This window comes from Piliocolobus tephrosceles, chromosome 11, assembly GCF_002776525.5.
Source record: "Piliocolobus tephrosceles isolate RC106 chromosome 11, ASM277652v3, whole genome shotgun sequence".
Taxonomy (NCBI): Eukaryota; Metazoa; Chordata; class Mammalia; order Primates; family Cercopithecidae; genus Piliocolobus; species Piliocolobus tephrosceles.
Window position 1 is genome coordinate 64141310 of NC_045444.1, and position 11774 is coordinate 64153083.

Consider the following 11774-nt stretch of genomic DNA (forward strand, 5'->3'; position numbering starts at 1 on the left):
TCTTTATAGAAATAATGGCCACTCCAAAAATATGAAATGTAAGGAATTTTCAAAACAGACTACAATAGGAGGTATAGTTATTTTGAAACTAAAGATTAAAAATTAGGGCTGGGGGTGGTTGCTCACCACACCTATAATCCTGGCACTTTAGGAGGCCAAGGTGGGAGGATCACTTGAGCCCTAGGGTTCAAGAGGAGACCAGCCTGGGCAACACAGAGGACCTGGTCTCTACAGAAAATTACAAAATTAGCCAGGCGTGGTGGTGTGTGCCTATAGTCCCAGCTACTCAGAAGGCTGAGGTGGAAGGATTGCTTAAGCCTAGGAGACCAAGGCTACAGTGAGCCACAATAGTACTGCTCCAGCCTGGATGACAGAGCGAGACCCTGTCTCAAAAATAAAAACTAAAACTAAATAAAGATTTAAAATTAGGGATCTATTCTGCTTGTATTTTAAAAACTTTAACAAAAAAATTTTATTAGCTCTGGAGTTGAATTGATATGTATCAAAAAGGTATATCTAAATCAAGCATTTGGCACTTTTAATAAAAAGATATTATAAATAATATGCATTTGTTAAAACATAATTATCTCCTCATTATACTTCTCACATTCTGACTCAAACTAACGATAAAAGATTAAATTCAGCAATCTTAATAACTGAGTGTCTTATACTTGGACATCTCTACTGGAAAACTAAAATCTTTTCTTTTAAAAGGCAGTGATTTTAGCAAATTTAGATAAGAAAATTTAGTCTTATCTTCACAGGCAAAACTGCTGACAAGAATTGGGCCAGGTATCTTTCTGTGAGTCAGAGGATTTATTTTAAAGAGAAAGCAAAACTGGGTGCAGTGGCGCATGACTGTAGTCCCAGCTACTCAGGAGGCTGAGGCATTAGGAGTGCCAGAGCCCAGGAGTTCGAGGCTACGGAGTGTTGTTATTATACCTGTGAATAGCCACTGTCCTCCGTTTGTTTGTTTTTAATTTTTTTTAAAAAAAAAGAAGTAATGAGAAACCTAGATGAGGGGAGCTGTGGATTAATTACCAAAAAATAGGTGTAGTTATACCAAACTCATTTCCTATACATATAGTTCAGTTTTCACAGATTGGAATTAAATTGTTCCTTACAAGTTATTGGGCTCTGCCATGTAAGTAATGCTGGAATTACCTCAAAAATATTTCTGCCAGGTGGTTAATCTAAACAGTGTAAAAGTAACACTTAGTTACAGAAAGGAGCTCTCTACCTCCTACTTGAGTCCATTGCATCTCTGGTTAATCTTCACAATTGAGATAAGATCCTATTTCCTACAGTTTTCCCCTATTAAAGTATTTCACTGGGCTTTCTAGGAGAACTTGAATCTGTCATATGGTAGCCGTCATATACCTGGCCAGCCCTCCACATTGTCTATTCAGATTAAATGATCCCAGTTTCTCCCTTCTACCAGTCAGGCAGCCAGTCCCAGCAAACAGTTGTGGTTAAGAGTGAGGTGCCTTATCTAGATATATTTATTTGAATCATAGTATAAATTTTAAAGAGATCGTATGATACCTCTCTACCTACAAAACACTTTGTTTTTTCAGTGCAACCTGTTGTTTTGTTTTCCTTCCCAATTGCATATCTCAGTAAACAATGCTTACTTCAGCTTCAGGGTGCGTTCATCTTAATCTTCTCAGTTTTTTAGCCTTGGTCCTATCTTCCTATCTTTTGAAGTTGATCCCTAAAGCTGTATTTTAAAAGCCAGAATTTTAGATTTTTCTTAGAATGAGGAAATTCTAGAACCTAAAAAAATAGCTTTTAGTAATCTAGCTGTTTATGTCTTCACCTTAATGTCTACTTCTTAGATGCATTTTGAGTATGAGAACATAATATATAAATACTTGGATGCCCAGCAAATGTTAGTTATTAAAACTGCCAACACAGTGGAGTTTTATTAGTATATATTTCTTTAAAACTTTTTAAAATAATAAGCAATACATCTCAATAAACCTCTCAAGTATGTAGTTAAAATAAGAACTAACATTTAAAATAAGCCTGATTAAAGCCTTCTTGTAAATTAATTAACTGAGGTCTTGTATGGTAGATTACTGAAAGCAACTGTCAAATTTGCTGCTTCTAAAGCAACATGTTCCAAACTATGTTCCTTGAAATACTAGAAAGAATTTTTCATGGTTAAATACACTTAGAAAATGTTCAGTATTTTTAGTTCCACAGGTTTAATCTACCATAGATTAAAAAGGTAGTGAAAATACCCAGGAAATTATTACTCTAAAATTCTAGCTTTCTCTGAATTTTGTTCTCTCTTAATTGGGATCCTATTCAGTATGAATGAACCCATGGAAAGTAGAAATAAGGGACTTGACCGCTAGGTGGTGATAAACATTGGTGAAAAATTGCAGCATTCCCATGTTAATTTAAGGCACTGAGACAGAAATGATGGTGTTTGAAATGCCTAAAACTGTGTCTTGTGTCTTTTTTTTTTTTTTTTTGGAGACAGAGTTTTACCCTTGTTGCCCAGGCTGGAGTACAATGGTGCAATCTCAGCTCACCGCAACCTCCACCTCCCGGGTTCAAGCGATTCTGCTGCCTCAGCCTCCCAAGTAGCTGGGATTACAGGCACGTGCCACTACACCCAGCTGATTTTGTATTTTTAGTAGAGACAGAGTTTCTCCATGTTGGTCAGGCTGGTCTCAAACTCCTGACCTCAGGTGACCTGTCCGTCTCAGCCTCCCAAAGTGCTGGGATCACAGGCATGAGCCACCGCACCCGGCCAAAACTGTGGTTCTTAAACTTTGGTGTCCACAAGAATCACCATGAGTGTTTGTTTAAAATGTAGGTATACTGGTTCTGCAGGTTTAGGGTGAGTTTTTGAACAAGCTGTGGTTATGATGGGGTGGTCAGTGACATTAACTTTGGAATATACTGGCCCAAGGAGATTTCTTGTGTTGGACCTTAGGTTGGACTGTTGTAATAGAAAGGCATCGAGAAGTTGTTTCCTAGTCTTTTTACCTTGGGCATTTTTTAGAATTAAGCATCTGGTTCTTCCTCAGTTTAATATCAGTAAATATGAATTGCATTAAGAAATTGAAAAACACAGTCACACAAATAACAAATAACAGGCCATCTTTTTTATGTTAGTGAGTATTTTTTGATGTTTGTAAAGGATAGTAATTGTTTAGGCCATTCAAAGCTTTTACTTAATATTTTTATTTACATTTATTTTTAAGTGAATTGTCTGAATAAATTACCAAAGATTGGGATTCTGAAGAAGTACATAGGTACATGTTATGTATTTTAAATGACAAAGGAGTATGAAGGAGATGTAATTATCATTGTCAAAAAAACTGAAATAGAATAATCAAAAGGGTACAGAAATACCTCTGTATGTATGTGAGTGTTCTTGCAATCATAAGATGAATCTTCTTGTAAAATGAATGCTTTTTTGATGTACCCAAAAACTTTTGATTTATAGGTACATTGTAACTTTCAATGGCTTTAATAAATCCTAAAGCTAAAAATCAGTAAGGGCAAGAACAAGTGAAATCTATTGCCTTTTCACCTAGAGGTATAGCCACATGCAGGCTTTGTTCCATATGTGGATGGTAAGGGCTATTAAAAATCAGGGCAGTTATTTTTACATATGATTTCAGTAAAGAGAAAACAAAAATGGTCATCCTTATTAGACAAGAAGTTCCATTTTAATACATGAATTCTAATAAATGGATTGCATTATTTCCTTTTCTAGAAACAGTAGCTCAAGAACACATGGATCCTGGGAACTGAAGGTATGGTATTGGTAGGAGAGCAGACAGAAATATTGAGTTAAAATATCAAGTTGTAGTTCATTCATTACAATGGCCATGCTTTGACTTTATTTAAGGTAGAAAAGTCTTGTCCTTAGTAGACAATGCAGCTCCCACTATACTTTGAGAAAGTTACCAGGCTCTGTGAAAATTTATTTGAGTAATTATCAGAGAAAAAGGGAGTTCTGTGACTATCATATATGAATTGAAGGCAGTATCTGGATGTCACAGTCCCTGTGAGCTAGCTAACGTAGGCTGCACCACTGTGGGACTCTTAGAAAGTGCCTGTCTGACCAAAATGCTGCAGAAGTGGCAGAAGGAAGGCATCAGAGACCATTTGTAAACAGTTGTTTGTATATGAGGTACAAAACTCAAGAACTGTGTGAAAAGGCAAGTATCAGTACTGTTTTCGACAGAAATTGGGAGAAATACTGAGCACAGAAGAATAACCTAAGTGCTTCTCACCGATAACTTCTGTGAAACTATGTTCTCTGAATTCTTCTCCAAATTATTTTCTGATTTTGTAAGTAATGATGTTACAACTAATTTTTTTCCTCATATGTTATCAATATTTTCTAGCATTAACAAGACATAGGTAACAGCATTCATTAGCTCAGAGTTTTTAAAGGTTTTGTTTGCTTACTTGCTCTGTTTTTTTGTTTGTTTGTTTTTTTAATGCCAGGAAAAAAATTAAAGTCATCTACTTTAAAGTTATATACTAATTTACTAGAAGTTCTGATATGTAAAAATATATAATTTCATTGTTTTCCTTTCTTTGTCAACAAAGCCCATCTGGACCGGGCACAGTGGCTGCCGCCTGTAATCTCAGCACTGTGGGAGGCTGAGGTGGGCGGATCACTTGAGGTCAGGAGTTTGAGACCAGCCTGGCCAACATGGTAAATCCCTGTCTCTACTGAAAAAAAATACAAAAAGATTAGCCAGGCATGCTGGCAGTCACCTGTAATCCCAGCTACTAAGGAGGCTGAGGCAGGAGAATCTCTTGGAGTAATCCCAGCTACGAAGGAGACTGAGTCAGAGGTTGCAGTGAGCCAAGATTTTGCCACTGCACTCCAGCCTGGGCGACAGAGCAAGACTCCATCTCAAAAATAAAATTCAAATAAAACAAAGCCTATCCATTGTGTTGGGTTTTGGCCCTAGGAGATAATTTTTACATTCTTATCTCATTGCCCCACTGGCACAAAAGACTTCCTCCCTCTTCTATATTAGTACATTTGTAACTTAATAGAAGTGCCAGCGTGACCATTATGAAGAGGGTAGAGAAGAATATTTTAATCTGTTACTTAAAAGGACTGACTTTAGAAACAATCTACAATAGTTGCTGAGAGCACTGGACAGGGGGATCTGCTTTGGCAATATCCCAGATTTAGGCTAAAAGCAGTAAGAGATGAGTCCTGTTAGGAATATCTGGGAATCACAGGCAATAATGAATCTATACCAGGTACTGTAATGTAGTCCCTACAGCCTTATTTTACTATGTTAACTCAAAGGAGGTATTTCACACACACACACAAAAATCGGAAGTAAATCTCCCTTACATCATCCTTAAAGATTAGCAATGTGCCTGGAATACCCAGCTTCTACTTAATAGCTTTTAGCTATTTGTAGCGGGAATTTATCATGTCTTATGGATCTTGTTGATATTATTAGCCTTTAGTTCCCCAAAAGTGAGTTTCATATACCCACATTGCCTTTTTGGGTCTGTTTTCTCATCTAGAAAATAAGAAAGATAATAATTATTAGTGTAAATGCAAGCCTCTGCAAACCTCCTCTCTCAGGGTTCTACAAAGATCCTTGAAAACATTAAGTAGGAAAAAAATTTATATCAATCATAGAAGCTTAGGTTAAGATTAGTGGAAACTAGAAAGAATTTCTACTAAACAGAAATTTAGTAGAATCCTAGTAAGGGGTAGGATTTTAAAAAATGACTGACTCCAATTCTACATCGGAGCATCCTGTTAATAAAACAAGATGACGGCCGGGCGCAGTGGCTCACGCCTGTAATCCCAGCACTTCAGGAGGCCGAGATGGGCCGATCACGAGGTCAGGAAATCAAGACCATCCTGGTTAACATGGTGAAACCCCGTCTCCACTAAAAATACAAAAACTGAGCCAGGCGTGGTGGCGGGCGCCTGTAGTCCCAACTACTCCAGAGGCTGAGGCAGGAGAATGGCATGAACCCGGGAGGCGGAGCTTGCAGTGAGCCGAGATCACGCCACTGCACGCTAGCCTGAGCGACAGAGAGAGACTCCATCTCAAAGAAAAACAAATAAAACAAGATGACACCTTAGCCTCCCATCTTCTGACACACCTTGTTATGTATGAGAAGGCTGTACTATTAATTTGAGACAGCTATTGAGAGTCTTGTCATAATAAGCTTCTTTCTGCATTCCTTCACTAGTGGCCCTGAAGCTGCACTATGTTGGAGGTTTCCTTGACTAAGAGAACCACACCTGGCATTCACCTCGGTAGGGGAGTCATAAAAGATCCTGCCTCTGACCAGAAGAGTATGAATGACAAAGGTGACATAACTAGCATAGAAAGATGTCGTAGCCTCTGCACATCAGCTGATTTAGAATACTTACAGATGGGGGGCGTGGTTGGGGGGCGGCGCAGAATGTTCTTTTCAGCTTCTTTGCCCTGAGAACTTTGATCTTATTGCAAGTAAGTCCCTTACCCTCTTCTACCCTAGATCTGACGGACCTCCTGGGATTTCCTGGGAAAATGAAATGAGTCTAACACCTTTGACCACCTGCTGGATATTATATCAGCACTTACTTGAGTAGACTCTGAAAGAGCTGAAAGCAATATTCAGAGTCTGACAGTTCTCTGCAGTTGGCCTAGATAACCTCATTGTGAAATAAGTAACTAAATGGACAAAAGATTGAACAAGCACTTCACAAAAGAAGACCAAGAGGAGAGCAGGGTTTTTTGTTTGGAGAGTTTTATTTAGTTTTGTTTTGGGGTTGTTTTGTTTTGGCAGAGGACAGGAGGAGTGGATAGATTCATTTTGTAAAGAAATATTAAAATATTCTTTTGAATTTGATAGTTAATTTAAGCTTAAGAATCTTTTAAAATTCAGAATGTTCAGCCGTATTAGTCATCAATGAACTACTCATTACAACTACAATAAGCTACCCTAACAGTGGTATGAACAGCAAGAATTAAAATGTTGACAATACCAAGTACTGGTGACAGTGTGAAACAACAAGAACTGCTGATGCAAATTGGCTCAACCACTTGGAAAAATGTTTGACAGTATCTACTAAAGTTGAATATGTGTATGCCCTCAACTCAGCAGTTCCACTTCTAAGCATATATCCAACAAAGATGTGTACATACGTGTACCAAAAGACACATACAAAAACATTCTTGGTATTATTAATAGTAGCCTCAAAGTAGAAACCACCCCAGTGTCCATGAACAGAATGCATATGACACTGTATAGCAAGGAAATGAGCTAACTCTTGCTACACTTAATGATTTGAAGGAATCTCACAAACATAATGTTGAACAAAAGCAACCAGCCAAGAAAAGATGTGCTGTAGGATTCCCACTTACAGAGTTCAAAAACAAGCAAAACATACCTTTGAGCAGACTGGAATGGGGACGTTCACAAAGGGAGTTATGGTGTGCTGGTGGTCTTGTCTTTCTTGACCAGGATGGGATAACTGATCGTTTTTGAGCTGTACTGTATGGAGTATGCATTTTTTATTTATCTTATACTTCAATTAAAGTTTTTCTTTCTTAGTGAATAAAGCAAAAATCAGCATGAGGCTGGTGAAACACACAGTTCTGCAGAATGAGAGAAGAGCAATGTCTTGAAGCATTTAGAAAGAAGGACTTTGTTCTTCCAGTGCTTATAGAACAAGAAATATTAGAAAATATCTGCTTCTGCTCCCCCTATGGTGCAGCAGGTTATTATGATGGCAAGAGGGCAGGAGAATAAGAGTGAGAAAAGAAAGGGAGAAGCTAAATTAATATTTGTGTCAGAAATAGTAAATAGTCATAGCACTAAAGAAAATGGAATCCAAGATGAACAGTGAATACTAAACTACTTTTCAGAATCCTGTGGGTTCTCATGAGTCCACAAAGGGAAGATAGAGGGAAGTTCCCCACTTCCTGTTCATTGTCCTGATCAGAACTGCTTTCATCAATGTTATATATTGTGCTTTAAAAGCTTTCCTTTAAAGGATTCTGCAGCTTAAATGAGTTAGGATGAACAAAAAGCACCAGAGCAAAAGACAAAAAGCACCCTCCGACGTATATAGTAAGAGAAAAGGTGCAGATCAAAAAGGCTGATTACAGAGATTTATCCATTGACTAATAGATGTTCCCAATAAACAATTACTCATTTCAATAGAAAAAACATCATTGATCTAAACAATTTTAAAAGGCACAAGACTGAAGATCCTCTTCTACACACTTTAAATGCCATCTGGAATGGAGCAATGTCTGCAGTTTTGTAGCCCAAGATTTCTCTACTCATCCAAATTGTAAAGGTAACAGACATTCTGTGATATACAATGTACTGCTCATTTGCCCTTTCTGGAAAGAAATTAATCACTGCACTCCCAAAATGAATCAAAATTAAGAATAAAAGACTAAGGAAAGAAAGGCCAGTCGGTGAGTATTGATATCATCACGGAAACTATTAGAATAATGAAAGTAATTGTAAATTTCATTTTAAAAAAAGAGGTTTATTATATGACTTATCTATTCTGAAATTTTTCAGTGGGATTTATAACCCTAGGTTAAGTTAATGAAGGCCAAGAAGGAATGGCAGTTTCTTTTTTCGGGGGACAGAGGCAGGTAAGGGGTAAAATCCTTCTCTTTTGTAAAGAAATATTAAAATTCATTCATTTTTTACTTTGATAATTAAATGTAAAGTTGAGAATCTTTTGAAATCTGTTAAGGTGGTTAATAATAAAATTAATAACAGAATGTCTTCTCTTCAAATTCTTGAACAATGCAAAAGTGAAATTGTGTCTATGAAAAAAGTAAAAAAAAAAAAGCACATAAGACCAAAACTGTTTAAACTGTTTAAATTCTAAAAACAAAATGAAATTGTTTCCTTCGTCCAAGAGACTTACCTTCAAATCCAATTCTGTCACACACACTTAACACAAAAAGTATCTCAGAGTACAATTTAAGGAGAAGTTATAAGGCTAAATAACAGAAGCATAGTCACTGATAAAATTACAATTAGTAGTGAAGAAAAACAGACCCTGACACTTATACACAGGCTCATATAGGATTAAAATGTGAAATTGCAAGTACTTTATATATATATATTAATATATAATATATATATACTTTTATATATTAAAATATGAAAGTACAAAGTATACTTTACAATAGTGTAGGGATTGTGATGGAAACCTTAACATGTTCCGTGAACCATCACAACACAAATCAAATATGGGGAAAAATTATCTGCAAGAAATGAAAAATAAAGCAAAATTAATATGTATAGAAAAAATACAACTTTTCTCAAATGGAATAGTTTACAAATCGATCAGAAAGCAATGCCAAATGACAAAAGCAGCATAGAGGACCCAGAAAGATCTCTTAGCTTTCTGTACATCAGCTGATTTAGAGTATTTATAGCAGGATAAAAGAAATACCTCCAACATGTTCTTTCCAGCCTCTCTGTTTGAAATACTTTGGTCTGATTGCAAGGACATCTCTTACTCTTTTCTACCCTAAGTGTAAATCCTGTCGGCCTCCTCGGATTTCTGGAGGAATGAAATGGCTGTGACATTCAGTGCCCACCTGCTGTACATTACTTCAGCATCTGAATGGCTTGTAATAGCTGAAAGCAATCCTTAGAGCCTGACAATTTCCCTGCAGTGCATTTTAAAAGGCAAAAGTTATATATGGTAATAAAACTAAAAGATTTTAGTAATTAAATCACAATCATGTGAAAAATAATTTAGAAGCCTCCTACACGGTTGTTTTTTCAAAAAGATCCAGTAAAATTGAGTGAAAACAAAATGACAAATAAAAGCTAGAGGATGTGTTTAAAGCTATGCTGAAAGGCAAACTGATAGCCACTATTATTTAGAATATGAAAATGAACTAATAGACATGTAACACAAGGGGAAAAAGTAACAATATGGATAATACTAGGAATAACTCAGAAGAAAGCAAACAGGCAAACTCCTGACAAATGCATTTTTTAAAAAAATCAAAATCAGAAATAAAGATAATGAAAAATAGATTATGAAAAATAATGCAATCCTTAATTATTTTAATTTAAATATTTGCTATGACATATTCAGTACACAAGTTTAGAAAACTCACTCAACAATTACAAAATTCAAACAGGTCAATAACCAAAGAAAAAGATTAATGTAGTAACCAATGAATTGTATCTCCTCAAATGAGTCCTGATCACGCTATGCATTCTCCCAAACTTTTAAGAAGCACATTATGCCTATGTTATATAAATTTTCTCTGGCAGGCAGAAAAGGGTGAGTGTACACCACATTAAATTTTGTGCAGTTACTGTTACCCTGACACCAAAACATTGAAAAGACAAAAATCAAAGCTATAAATTGTTCTTTTACCTAGGAATATGGATGCAAACAAACCTAAATAAAATATTAGAAATACTAATCACGTGTTCAAAGAACAACATACCATTGCCAAGTAGGGTTTATCCTTTGATGAAAGAGCAGTTCCCATTGGGGGGAAAAAACTGTTAATACACATTTTTTTTTTTCGGGGACAGGGTCTCACTTTGTTGCCCAGGCTGCTCTCGAACTCTAATACGCATCTCAATAGATCCACAATGAGATCTGTTTGCCCAATTGGTTACTTGTCAATTCTTGTGATCATATGAATGTCATGAACTCTTTGGATTATTCATGATTAGTCTGAAACAATCACTAAGTGGAAGGATGGGACTAGTCTGGGTTGTTTAAATGAATCAGTTTCTAGCCTTGTTCCCAACTGCATGACTGCAATATAATGGGGAAGGTATGGAAAGCATGTTGGTAAGGCAAACACAATGTCTAAAACTGCTTCTTAGCTAGATTTATTGCCAGGCACTGGGCAAGTGGCTTTACATATATCTCAAAACTCTATGGTGTAAGTACTATTTTTCCTATTTTATCAACAGGAAGCTGAAGTACATTCAGAGAAATAAAGTAACTTGCTCAAGTAACAGCCAGCAAATGGGGAAGCTGGACTTCAGATACAGGTGACTTAAACTTGATGCCCATTCTCTTAACCACTACACCAAATATCAATGGCCATAATGAAGATTACAGGTGCTACCACATGCACACACTAATCCAAATTAGGTAACACCAAATCCTTCCAAAACTGTGGGATAGAATGGAAATCATGCTTACTGTTTAGAGAAAGCAAGCCGAATACAAAATTGCATATAATGTAGTTAATGATTTTTTTAAGCTAGAATGAATTTGAAAGAGCCATATAGGTGTATTTGCTTTTCACTATTTTCCATTTTTCCTTAGTGAACATTTGTACTTTAAAAAAAAAACTAAAAAAAGCCAGGCACGGTAGCTTATGCCTGTAATCCCAGCACTTTGGGAGGCCGAGGTGGGTGGATCATCTGAGGTCAGGAGTTTGAGACCAGCCTGACCAACATGGTGAAACCCCATCTCTACTAAAAAGACACACACACACACACACACACACACAAAATGAGCCAGGCATGGTGGCACACACCTGTAATCCCAGCTATTCAGGAGGCTGAGGCAGGAGAATCGCTTGAACCCGGGAAGCGGAGGTTGCGGTGAGCCAAGATCATGCCATTGCACTCCAGCCTGGGCGACAGAACGAGACTCCATCTAAAAAAAAAAAAAAAAATTAAGAAAATATACTGTATGACCTACTAGATGGTAAAGTTTTTATGAGCAAAGCCTGTGTTTTATTTTTGTAACCTCAAACATAGCCATGCACCTTACAAATAGTAGGCACAAAATA